This window comes from Anolis sagrei, chromosome 3 (assembly GCF_037176765.1).
Source record: "Anolis sagrei isolate rAnoSag1 chromosome 3, rAnoSag1.mat, whole genome shotgun sequence".
NCBI classification, from domain to species: domain Eukaryota; kingdom Metazoa; phylum Chordata; class Lepidosauria; order Squamata; family Dactyloidae; genus Anolis; species Anolis sagrei.
The window spans coordinates 148,082,988-148,095,304 of record NC_090023.1 but is presented as its reverse complement, the minus strand read 5'-3'; the positions used below and the strand labels follow the sequence as shown (position 1 = coordinate 148,095,304).

General features: G+C 41.3%; 1 protein-coding gene across 3 annotated transcripts in view; it reads left to right on the top strand.

Moving 5' to 3' along the window:
* The first annotated feature begins 228 nt into the window (after positions 1-228).
* NDST2 (N-deacetylase and N-sulfotransferase 2) overlaps positions 229-12,317 on the top strand; it is an 83,727-nt gene continuing 71,638 nt past the window's right edge. For all 3 annotated transcript variants that reach the window (XM_060769168.2, XM_060769166.2, XM_060769167.2), the window contains exon 1: positions 229-409. The gene's annotated coding sequence lies outside the window, so the exon portion shown is untranslated. The remainder of the gene's footprint in view (positions 410-12,317) is intronic.

Genomic DNA, 12,317 nt, shown 5'->3' with positions numbered 1-12,317 from the left:
AGGGCGGCTGGAGCGGAGGGAGAAGAGAAGGCTGGCTTCCCCTCATGATTTCTCATTCCCTTCGCCGCCATTGCCATTAGTATGTCTTAAGCGCACAGAGGGTAAACAGGTCGCGCGCGCTTCGTAGAGGCCTTTCCCTTTTGTGGGCGCGCGGCCCCTCAGCCTCGCGGCCTGCAGCTGGCAACTCCTCATCGGGGGGCGTGGCTTATTGTTGACTCCGCCCTTTGACTGCCTCCTCCCGAGCGGAAGATGGCGGCGGCGTCGGGGCGGCGCGGGGTCGCGGGCGCGCGGCCTGAGGGCAGCCGGAGCGCGTGGGCGGCGCGGACGGGTCCCGGGGAGGGCCAAACCTAGTGGGACTTCGCCGGGCTGGCCTGAGGGAAGCCTCCCTCCCTCGCTTCCGCCGACGCAGGTGAGCCGGGCCAGGTGGGGAGCGAGCGAGCGAGCGGGAGGCCGGGCCCTTGGCGGGGAACGGACGGGGCAGGCCGCGCTGAGGTGCCTCAGCCAGGCCCGGAAAGCAGCCCCTCGCAGCCCAGGCACCGGCTTCTCGTGGCGGGAAACAACAACAATAACAACAACAAGGACGCCTTCTTAGCCCTTTGCCCAGATGCTGAGATTCATAGGCTCCCGGGATCTCAGTCCTTCAGAGGCAACGAAGTTCTTCTCTGACAAATGCTTTCCGTCCCTTCTCAGATGCCCAACGCATCTCCACCTCAGCCTCATGGTTGTCTGCCTTTAAAGGGCCTGCATAGAGAGAGTCAGTGGGATCCGTGGATACACAAGGCCAGCTGGAATCACTTTTGCCCAATAGTGTGCTCTTTAGTTTGTACCCAGTTTGGGCCCCCAGATATTCCTGAACGACACTTCCCATCCCCACGCGGACTAGGGGTCTTGGGAATGGCAACCCACCTGCACTTGTGACTCTGAGGTCGGGGAAAGGTGAAAGGGCATTATAAAGCCAAGCATCCTAATAATTATTATTAACCTATCCACAAGCCTGGTATCTATCTATCTATCCATCCAGGCATGTAGCGGCCGAAATTCTCATGGTGGTTTGCGAAAAGGCCTTACTGGTGCATTATTTAAACTGTTATGTTTATGTATTGTCGAAGGCTTTCATGGCTGGAATCACTAGGTTCTTGTAGGTTTTTTCGGGCTATAGGGCCATGTTCCAGAGGCCAGGAGAAATGCCTCTGGAACATGGCCCTATAGCCCGAAAAAATCTACAAGAACCTTGTTATGTTTATTCATATCATGATCTGATCACCATATTCAATATATCCCATATGCATGGGGGTATTGGGGCAACGATACAAAAGGTTTGCTAGGGTAGACCCTAGACTCAGACTCAGCCCCCCCCCCCCAAATCAAAATCCTGGCTATTATTATTATCATTATTATTATTATGTTTATTTATATTCTGCTTTCTCTCTCCCTTTGTTGTTGTTCATTCGTTCAGTTGTTTCGGACTCTTTGTGACCTCACGGACCACCCCACGCCAGAGCTCCCTGTTGGCCGTCACCACCCCCAGCTCCTTCAGAGTCAAGCCAGTCACTTCAAGGATCCCATCCATCCACCTTGCCCTTGGTCGGCCCCTCTTCCTTTTTCGTTCCATTTTCCCCAGCATCATTGCCTTCTCTAAGCTTTCCTTTCTTTTTTCTCTCCCTACCGAGACTCAAAGCGGCTCACAACTAAAAGCATTGCAATACAACTTTAAATCTACAAATATACAAGTATTAAAACAATATTAAACATAATTAACAGCATATATATGCGTTGTCAAATGCGTTCATGGCCGGAATCACTGGGTTGCTGTGAGTTTTCCAGGCTGATTGGCCATGTTCCAGAAGAATTATCTCCTGACGTTTTGCCCACTTACTTACTTAGGCGATCCCTCGTTGTCCGAGTAGGATAATTTGCCAGGGTGGGTCCGTAGGTGACTATGGAGCCCTATTCTTGATCTGCATCTTCTCCCGCAGTGAGGGCATTGGTTTCCAGGTGGAAGGCGGTCCTGGTTGGGGTTGGCGTGACGTGCCCTCCTCTTGGCACGTTTCTCTCTTTCGTCCTCCATTCATGCCTCTTCAAATTCTGCAGCACTGCTAGTCACAGCTGACCTCCAGCTGGAGCGCTCACAGGCCAGGGCTTCCCAGTTCTCAGTGTCTATGCCAGAGTTTTTAAGGTTGGCTTTCAGCTCATCTTTAAATCTCTTTTCCTGCCCACTAACATTCCGTTTTCAATTCTTGAGTTTGGAGCAGAGCAACTCCTTTGGGAGATGGTGGTCGGGCATCTGGACAACGTGGCCGGTCCAGTGGAGTAGCCCACATCTATAAGAATAATAATTATTTTTAAAAAAAATGTATTTATACCCCACCACCATCTCCCCACGGGGACTCGGGGAGGCTTACATGAGGCCAAGCCCAGCAATACAATACATCAATATAACAGAACACAGCAATAAAATGTAAAAATAAAAATACAATACAAAACCTCTTATAAATAACACATCAACAATATAAAATCATGATGTTTAAAAAACAGAAGTAAAATACTGTGGACAGGGCCAATTCTAATGGAATTAAAAATTAAAACACTGGGTGAGATAGCAATGTAATATATCTGAATAGGGGATCTGAAGGATAAAGTAGGGTTGATTATACTAACGGGAGGAATAAAGTGCTTCCGAGGGCATTCTGCAACAATTGGTCAAGTCTAGGGATTATTGTACATACATTCGGTGAAGGCACACTGGAACAGTCAAGTTTTCAAGCTCTTCCTGAAGAATGCCAGAGTGGGGGCTTGCCTAACCTCTCTGGGGAGCAATTTCCAGAGGGGGCCACCACAGAGAAGGCCCTCTCCCTTGTCCCCACAAGTCTCACATGCCTCTCCGGAAGATCAAAGAGATCATTTGGGTTCGTATACGGAAACATGGTCACACAGGTAGACGGGTCCCAAACCATTTAGGGCCTTTTTGGTAAGAACCTGCACCTTGAATTGGTACCAGAAGATAAACAGCCAGTGGAGCTCCTTTAACAGGTGTCTTCAGAGGTTGAGGGGTCTGTTGGAGATCTCAGGACCCGGGCAGGTTCATACAAGGGGATGCTCTCAGACAAATAGCCTAGACCTGAACACTCTAAGGCTCTAAAGATCATAACCAGCACTTTGAATTGTGCAAGGGAACAAGCTCTCAGCCAGTGGAGCTGCTGCAACCGGGGGGAGGGGTGTCTGTTTTCTGTAGCCACCCCCAGTGAGCAACCTGGCTGCCGCTCTTTGGACCAGCTGAAGTTTCCAAGCACTCTTCAGAGGCAGACGCACATAGAGCATTTTAGAGTACTTCAGACAGGATGTCACTAAGGCACGTGCCACCGTGGCCAGATCTGGCTTCTCAGAGTACGGGTACAGTTGGTGCACAAATTTCAATTGTGTAAAATCTCTCCCAGCCACCACTGACACCTGTACCTCCAGGTTCATTTCCAAGTCCTGGAGGACCTCCAAACTGCGAACCTGTGTCTACAGGGGGTGTGTGACCATGTCTAGCACCCGCTGGCTCCCTATTCCCTGGTCTGCCTTACACCTGACCAGTCTGGATTAAGTTTCAATTTGTTTGCCCTCATCCAGTCAATTACTGATGACACACACTGGCTTAAGGTCAGGACAGCTTCCTCGGCATTAGGTGGAAAGGAGTAGTAGAGTTGGGCATCTTCTACATACAGGTGGCACCAAACTCCAAAACTCCGGACAACCTCTTCCAGTGGTTTCATGTATATGTTAACCAGCATGGGAGACAGCATATCACCCTGAGGAACCTCACAGGTCAATGGCAGGGGCTTCAACCAGGAGTCCCCCAGCACCACCTTCTAGGTACGGCCCTTCAGAAAGGAATGGAACCACTGTAAAATCCAAACCCCACTCTCCTGACTAAACAGGAAAAGCTGCAGCCTTCCAGATGTTACTATATCTCAACTCCCATCAGCTCTAGTCATGATGTTTCATGATGAGGAATGCAGGAGTTGTTGTCCAGCATCTGGAGGAGGGCCACATAAAAGTGACATGGAGGGCCCCGAGTATGACACGTGTGCTGTAAGTGCATCCCAATGTTTATTACCGTTTTTCTAGCAGGGAGTAACAAACCGTAAGCCCTCCCTTCCTATCTCTTCTTTAAACTTCTTTAGTGGCCTGAAGCTCTCTGCCTCAGGGCTCTCCTTTCTGTTTGTAATGTGAGGAAAGCAATACTCTTCCCCTCTCAGAGAGCATTCCTCTGAAGCAGCATATAGGACACTGCTTGAATAGTAGTTCACATACAAATATTATTACCTCACTTAGGAACATAGAAACTTGCTTAGTCTGAGCCCAAGGGCATTGGTAGCATAGAATTGCTGTCTGGATGCCGGAAGTTGTCTATGTTTTCAAGCTGAGTCCCCCCCCCCCCCCCCCAATTTCTTCACTGTCGTGTTTAAGTATTAAGGGAGTCCACAACTGCTGCTGCTGTTGTTGTTGCTGCTGCCATATTTCTTCAATTCTAAGAACCTTATCACATTGGGATATAATCTATTTATATCAGTATGCATCCCATTTTTTTAGGACTGGATGCATACTGTATTGAGACGGGATGCATACCCTCCTCATCACACCTGATTATTACGATTCTTATTATTTAAAAAACTGCTCTTTGACTCATCACACCACAGAAGGTAACACAATCCATTCAAAGCACCCCCTACATAACTCTATGATCTTTTAAGAATTATTGTTGCTGATGGAATGCATACAGATTTTCCTATCACGCACAAAAACGGCACCTCAGCAACAGAAGTATCCATAGTATTTTTTAAAAAAACCCAATTAGAATTTTGTCTGCAAATAATCCGTTTCTGCGACACTTTGCAGGTGTATTCCGATGGAATACTTACAAAATGGGGCAAACGTCATGTGATGGGACCTGTTCGAAATCATTCTCAGTCTCAGAAACAGTATTTCCTAATATGTTAAGATCCCAAGATGCCATCAATTGTAAGATGCATTCTAATTTCAGCACCAGCTACAAAAAAAGGCCAAAGATACACCTGTGATTCTAAGATGCACCCCATTTTATAGATGTTTATATAGGGGGGAAGTGCATCTTAGAACTGAAGAAATACAGTACTATTCTTATTTAAACTTCCAAATCCAGAGAAGATCATTGTGTTCAGGATGATATGATCCTCTTCGGAAGATAGGACAAAAAAGGATTTCTTTATTTTTTCCTCCTCGCCAATATTCTAGCACCTTTAGGTTAAATTGTTTTTAATTTTCATCTCTGTATGAGATAAAAAATCATGTGACAGTACATGTTGGTGTTTTATCTGTTTTGTATACCTTGGTTGAATTTCTTCCCATATGGTAGTAGGAGTTGGTGTTTTATCTATTGTATATATCTTTGTAGAATTTCTTTCTATATGAGTTAGGAAACTCCTGGTTTCAAGTCCCAATTGCACTTTGCTAGAGACTCAGGATTATCAGCACATTGCACCTACCTCCATATACCTCTACATATTACCTGTCAAGTTCAGCATTTTAAATTTTGTCCATTACATTTGGCCCGGCCTTTGGTTTTAATTGTGTCACGGTGTCATTGTCTTACTATTTTATTGTTTTGCTTGATGTTTTATTATTTGCTTATGAGTTTATTGTGTATTGTATGTTGTTGATTGTGGCAGCCTTGGCCTTTGTAAGCCGCATTGAGTCCTATGGGAGATTTTGCGGGGTATAAATAAAGTTAATAATAATAATAATAATAATAATAATAATAATAATAATAATAATAATGAGTTACTAATGCAGAGTTCATGTGATATAAAACTCAGAAGGAGAATAAACCATTTTAAGCCTAAAGCACAAAAGCAGTAATGTTTATAAAAGAGCAAGAGATAAAGGTAATTGAATTAAGGGTTTCAGGAAGCCGGTCAACTATTGCCCTAGTGCCAAAATTATATTGAAGTAGGCACCAGACTAGTATCCCTGATGAAAACTCTTAGTAACTAATCAGAATCCCCAAATATTCTTTCCATGATAACTATCCATTTCATGTCAATGTAATCTGTAAAAGAACTCTTGTTTTATTCTATTGAAGTTTTTAGTGTGCAATAGTCACATGCTTAAGGCAAGCAATTCCCAAATAACAAAGATAAAAACACTTTAAATTGAGCCTTGAAGTGGACCATGATGGCTACAAATGAATGAACACTGTTTTAGTAAGATCATAAAGCCCAATCATGTTCAGTAACCTAGCACTGTATTTTGAATGAATGGTGGTTTGTTGTGATACAGTATAAACATGTGTAGCTGGTTCACTCTCCTAATCTGGTAATAGGTAGCCTGTTCCATGGAAGTAGCCAGTGACAAAGCTTAGACAAGGAGCATTCCATCCTGCCAATCTGTTCTTTGAAGTGGGGCGGTACATCTAGAAAAGCATGAATGACTATCCCTGACTGGAAAAGGATGAATCTTACTCTGAATGAATGTCAGGGGAAAGCATTAATATCCCCTCAATGGTACATGTTTGTTGACCTCCATCTAATTCATTACCACAACCAAGCACTGGTACAATACTCTCTCTGCAGAGTATTAAAAGTTTAAAGTATGGTGCACAAGGCTGAATCCTATGAGGTAGCATAATGCAAATGCCACTGAGGCCCATTCCACACAGCTGGATAAAATCCCACATTTTCTGCTTTGAACTGGACTATATGGCAGTTTGGACATGGATAACCCAGTTCAAAGCAGATATTGTGGGATTTTCTTTCTTGATATTCTGGAATATAGCACTGTGTGGAAGCATTTGTTTTTTTTCTGTAATTACTCATCTGGTATTAGTCATGGAGGTAGGAGTGGAAGCACATCTGATTCTCAATTTGGACAATGTGTGGAAGTATACCGCTGTTAATTCAGGGAGTGCCAAGAACTGAAAGGATCGATCCTATTCCCCTTTTGAAAGTAAGTGTTTTGGAATACTTTATCCATCAGAAGAGCCAAAGTGTTTTGGTGCCAAAACCCTGCCTGAAACGCAGCTGAAGCACAGTATCATAAAAGGGTTTTGTGACACTTTCATAAACGAATTATAGTATTACCCAATTCTATTTCATCAGGTGCATGAAATTGGCAAGCATATGTGCTTGTATTGCAGTATATGTGTGTGTGTGCGTGCACCTGTGTGAGATTCCAAGTTGCAAGATAAGAGGAAATAAATGTACTAAAACTACGGACAATTCTGTTTGTGTATGATATATGTTGAATTTATGAGCTCACAATTGTTAGTGATAAGATACTCTAGTATTGATAAGTTAGTTTACAACGTATTGTTGAAAGCATTCACAACCGGAATCACTGAGGTATTGTGTGATTTACTGGCTGTATGGCCATGTTCTAGCAGCATTTTTCTCCTGACTTTTGCCTGCATCTGTGGCTGGCATCCTCTGAAGATGCCAGGCACAGATGCAGGCGAAAAGTCAGAAGAAAATGCTGATAGAACATGGCCATAAAGCCCAGAAACCATACAACACCTGTTACTTTTCAACTGCACTAAGATAAAAAACATGCTATCCTGAGTTCATCATTAAGAAGCAGAATTGCAATTTCTTCGTAAATTGTAATTCAGCTGTTTCTTACTGGGCACTTCCTTGAATGTATATATACATAAGTTGTAATGTTGCTACAGGTTGAATTTCTTGCAGTTCACCATATTGGAAAGAAACCCTGGGTTGTCTGATCCACCCCAGTTAAAGCACACTGATAGATGTTCACCCAATCTCTGCCCACACCCCCTGAGTGAGAGTCCCCAAGCAGCAGAAAACAACCTTGCTCCATCTTCCACAAAACAGTCCATATATCTGAAGATACTTACCACATTGCCCTTTCCTTCAGTTTTCTCATCTCCAAGATCCACATTTCTTTTCTTTAATTTTGTTCATAAGTCTTAGTCTCTAGATACTTTATCAGCATTTTCATGCCCCTTTAGACCAGGGCTTCTCCTTAAACTTTTTCCACTTCTGACTCCTTTCTGGCCAAGAAATTTTTTACATGACCCCAGGTTTGTAGGTATATAAATAAATATAAAACAGGTATAAAATCAAACATTTACTGACACTAAAGCAGTGTTTGCAAGGTTTACTAAACAGACTGATTTGTAAATGTTCCACATTGTTGCTAATGGATTTGTATAAATAGGTGGCATTCAGAAAACTTACTGTTTCCAAATTTTCAACAATTCCAACATTGGGAGCCAAGGGGATCCTATTTAGGGTTGGAATTGGCAGTTCAAAAAGGAATGCTTTAAACCAGTGGTTCTCAACATGTGGGTCCTCAGATGTTTTGGCCTTCAACTCCCAGAAATCCTAACAGCTGGTAAACTGGCTGGGACTCCTGGGAGTTGTAGGCCAAAACACCTGGGGACCCACAGGTTGAGAACCACTGCTTTAAACCATTCATTACAATATCCACTACCATATCTATGTAGAAAAATATTTGTTACCTCTCAAATCACACTTCATACTTTGAGTGAATTGAATTAAATTTTTTGAATACTTATGTTGGAACTTGTTAGTCTTTATTGTCCTGAAGCAAAGAAGCCTTCTATGGAAATAACCCTTCTATGGTGTCAGTTATAATACTAAGGTCAGTCTTGTACACTCTTAGGTTTTTCTACCAATAAAATAATAGTGCAAGTACTTTTTGCTTTCTTTTGCTCTGGCTGCCTTATTTTTTAATCTTTTCCTTATGGGCATTCTTTATGAGTAGGGCCTTGAGTGTTATGCCACAGAGGAATATTTAGATATGTCATTAGTCTGGGGATAAACTAGTTGGTCTTTTAATTGTTTAAACTTCTAGCTTGCTCCAGGACTTGTGGCAGGGATGAAAGCATGAGTAGAATAACAGGTTAATCCAAAATAGAATGCAAATAAAAAATTAGAAATGTATGAGTTAATCCAGCCTCCAGGAAACTGGGAAAGTTTCTTCCCTGCATGTGATACGGAAATGTGTGTTGCATGCCTAATCTTTGATTTACTTCTCTCATCCCTCTCGCATCACTCCCTTAATGAGTTATAAATGATCTTAATGCTTTTACAGAGCCTTAATTACAAAATATAGCCTGATTTTCAAATCCAGAAGTGGACTTTGGGCCGCTTCTGCTTTTGTCCGAGGGCCCTTCCAGACAGACCCTATATCCCAGGATGTGATCCCAGGTTTTTTGCATTATTGGATTATATGCGTTCCCACTGCCAGAAAATCTGGGATAAACAAAAAACTAGGGATCAGATCCTGGGATTTAGTGCCTGTCTGGAAGGGCCCCACTATCTTCTAGGCAAACAGACGTAATAGCTTTAGGGGGAAATCACTCCTTTTTTGCAGGCCACTGAGGATAGTTCCACATAGCCATATAACCCACAATATCAAGGCAGATAATCCACAATATCCACTTTGAACTTGGTTATCTAAGTCCACACTGCCATATAATCCAGTTCAAAGCAGATAATGTGGATTTTATAAAGCAATGTGGAAGGGGCTTTATATTGCTGTTTTATTATATTGTTGTTAAATTGTATATTCATGTTTTGATGTGGGCACCATGGGTGCCGATTTGTTAGCCGTCCTGAGTCCCTCTGGGGAGGTTGAGATAGGATGGGATATAAAAGCCCTAAATAAATAAAATCTTCTACACTGCCATATAAAATTCAGATTATCAGATTTGAACTGGATTATCTTGCAGTGTAGATGCAGATAATCCAGGTCAAAGCAGATAATGTGGGTTATCTGCTTTGATAATCTGGATTTTATGGCAGTGTAGAAGGGGCCTTAGGAAATAGCCAAATGAAGTAAACGTCTCCTCAGAAGTAAACCTAATGAATTCTCTCCTATTCTTTGTGCTTTAGCAATAGAACTGCTTGCATAATTAATAAAGAAAAATGTTGAAATTTGTGGTATAAAACTAAAAAATAAGTATAAGGTACATTCATTTGTAGATTATGTTTTATTATTTTTATCAAATCCAAAACAATTTTTCAGGTGCATTTAGGATTCATGAGGTCACGAAGAGTCGGAGACGACTGAAGGAATTAACAGGATTCAAACTAAATTACAGTCCATCAAACTATAAACATATCCAAGAAAGACTGATTAGATCTTTTAAAATGTCCAATTTATCAATTAGTGTTTGGGAATTCAGATATTTAGGACATGTTATGTATAGGAACTTTAAGCCAATATTCCAATAGGAGAAAAAGTCCACTTTGCAGGGTAAATCAAGGAGAATTTGTTCAAAATTATATAGAAACCATTTATCAACAATATGTGCAAGACCAAAAGCAGATTTAAACCATTCTTAGATCATGTGAGGTTTTGGAGAAATGACTAGGGGAGGATATGACTATTATTAGTAAAACTGGGCAATGGTGTAGAAGATAATTTATTAATAAGGGGATTGATAAGGAAGTAGTTTGCAAGCATCTATGATTTGAGGTGGGAGCGTGAATGAGATAAAAGCAAGGCTTTATATTATGATTTATTACTGTAATGTAATCTTGTTTATATTGTGAAAATTTCATTATCATTTTATTAGGTTGTTGTAGGTTTTTTTCGGGCTATATGGCCATGGTCTAGAGGCATTGACGTTTCGCCTGCATCTATGGCAAGCATCCTCAGAGGTAGTGAGCATCCTCACTACCTCTGAGGATGCTCACCATAGATGCAGGCGAAACGTCAATACCTCTAGACCATGGCCATATAGCCCGAAAAAACCTACAACAACCCAGTGATTCCGGCCATGAAAGCTTTCGACAATACTTCGTTTTATTAATTTTTAAAAAACTATCTTGTTGGCAACAACCCTGCCTATTATAAAGTTCAGCTGTCTCTTACTGCTGTTTAAAAAGCCTGGCAACCTTATGTATTAACGTCCAATATTATGACCATCCCTCTTCAGAGGGTAAACACAGTTAGCTTTGGATTCTCTAGTTATATCTATGTGGATTGAGTTACACTTCTATAATGCTTCTTGATGTTTAATTAGTTGAGTACTATGAAAATCTGGACAATCTCTGTTTCAGATTATCCTAAAAGCTTAGTTTTTTTCCCTCTCTAGGTTGATTTTGTTTTGTTCCTGGCATGCTCTGGGGAAAAATTACTCACAGAACTTGGCTTGCCTACTGATTTTTTGGGAAAAAGTTATTATTATTATTATTATTATTATTATTATTATTATTATTATTATCTTCATTAGATATGTACCTAATTATTTAGCTCTTAGTTTCTGGTTGCAAACAATATTGTATTATTGTACATGTTCTGGCATGTCAGGCATTCACAATCAATTGTCTTTTGTTTGTTCATTGTTCACCCATTGTTTGCTTATTGTGGCAATTTTACCTTTTTGTGATATTATTTATTATCCAGGGAAGAAACGAGGGCAACTTCTCTCCTATCTGAATAACAGCCATGGGTAAACATAATGGCACATTCAGATAGTGTTGCTGTATTAATAAATAGCATGAGTGCTTATAATCCATTTAGGATTATGATGCTTCTGATTGATTCAGAAAACATCTAAACTGGGATTACTGTGCAGGCTTTTGAAGTTCTTATAATTCATTGTTCTGAAGTCAGAGTGAAAATCTAAAGGATGGAAGAAGATATGGCACCCCTAATCATGATCTTCTTGCCCATGAAATCTTTTAAACACACATTTTCAATCATGGTTATGCAAGTTCTTCAACATTTATCAGAGCAAAGTTGCCCTTTTTTCTTACACAATAGAAGCCATAACTCTGTGGCTAGATAGAGCATTCAAAGCACAGCAACAAACTCCAGGCTGCTATGTAGGACATAATGCTTTTCTTGTGATTTTTTCCTATTTCTAGAGCTATAGGTTTTTATTGATGTTTTTGAAAATCTCTTTTATACAGTGGTTTGTATCTTTCGGATGCTGGGTAATTTAAAATAGCCACTTGCTTCTGGCATTTGGAGATGATAGCAGTAAGTGCAGTTATAGTTTCCATTTACTTCTTTAATTCAGACATTGTAAGATTATTCCTGTCCTGTGATTACTCTTTCTGGCATCTGAGTCCAATGTGATATATCGTTCCATAACACAGAGAAAAGCTAGTTTCCCAGAGTGTGTTTTATTTGATTCAAGAAATGTATGGGGAGAGTAATATAATTTTTATACATAATCCTTACTACAGATAACAACAATAACAAAAAAAATCCCTGGAAAAATCCAGCATCTTAACACTGGCAAAAACATTACAATGCATCAAACCACTATGTGTGTGTGTGTTGTTTTGATAGCTGGT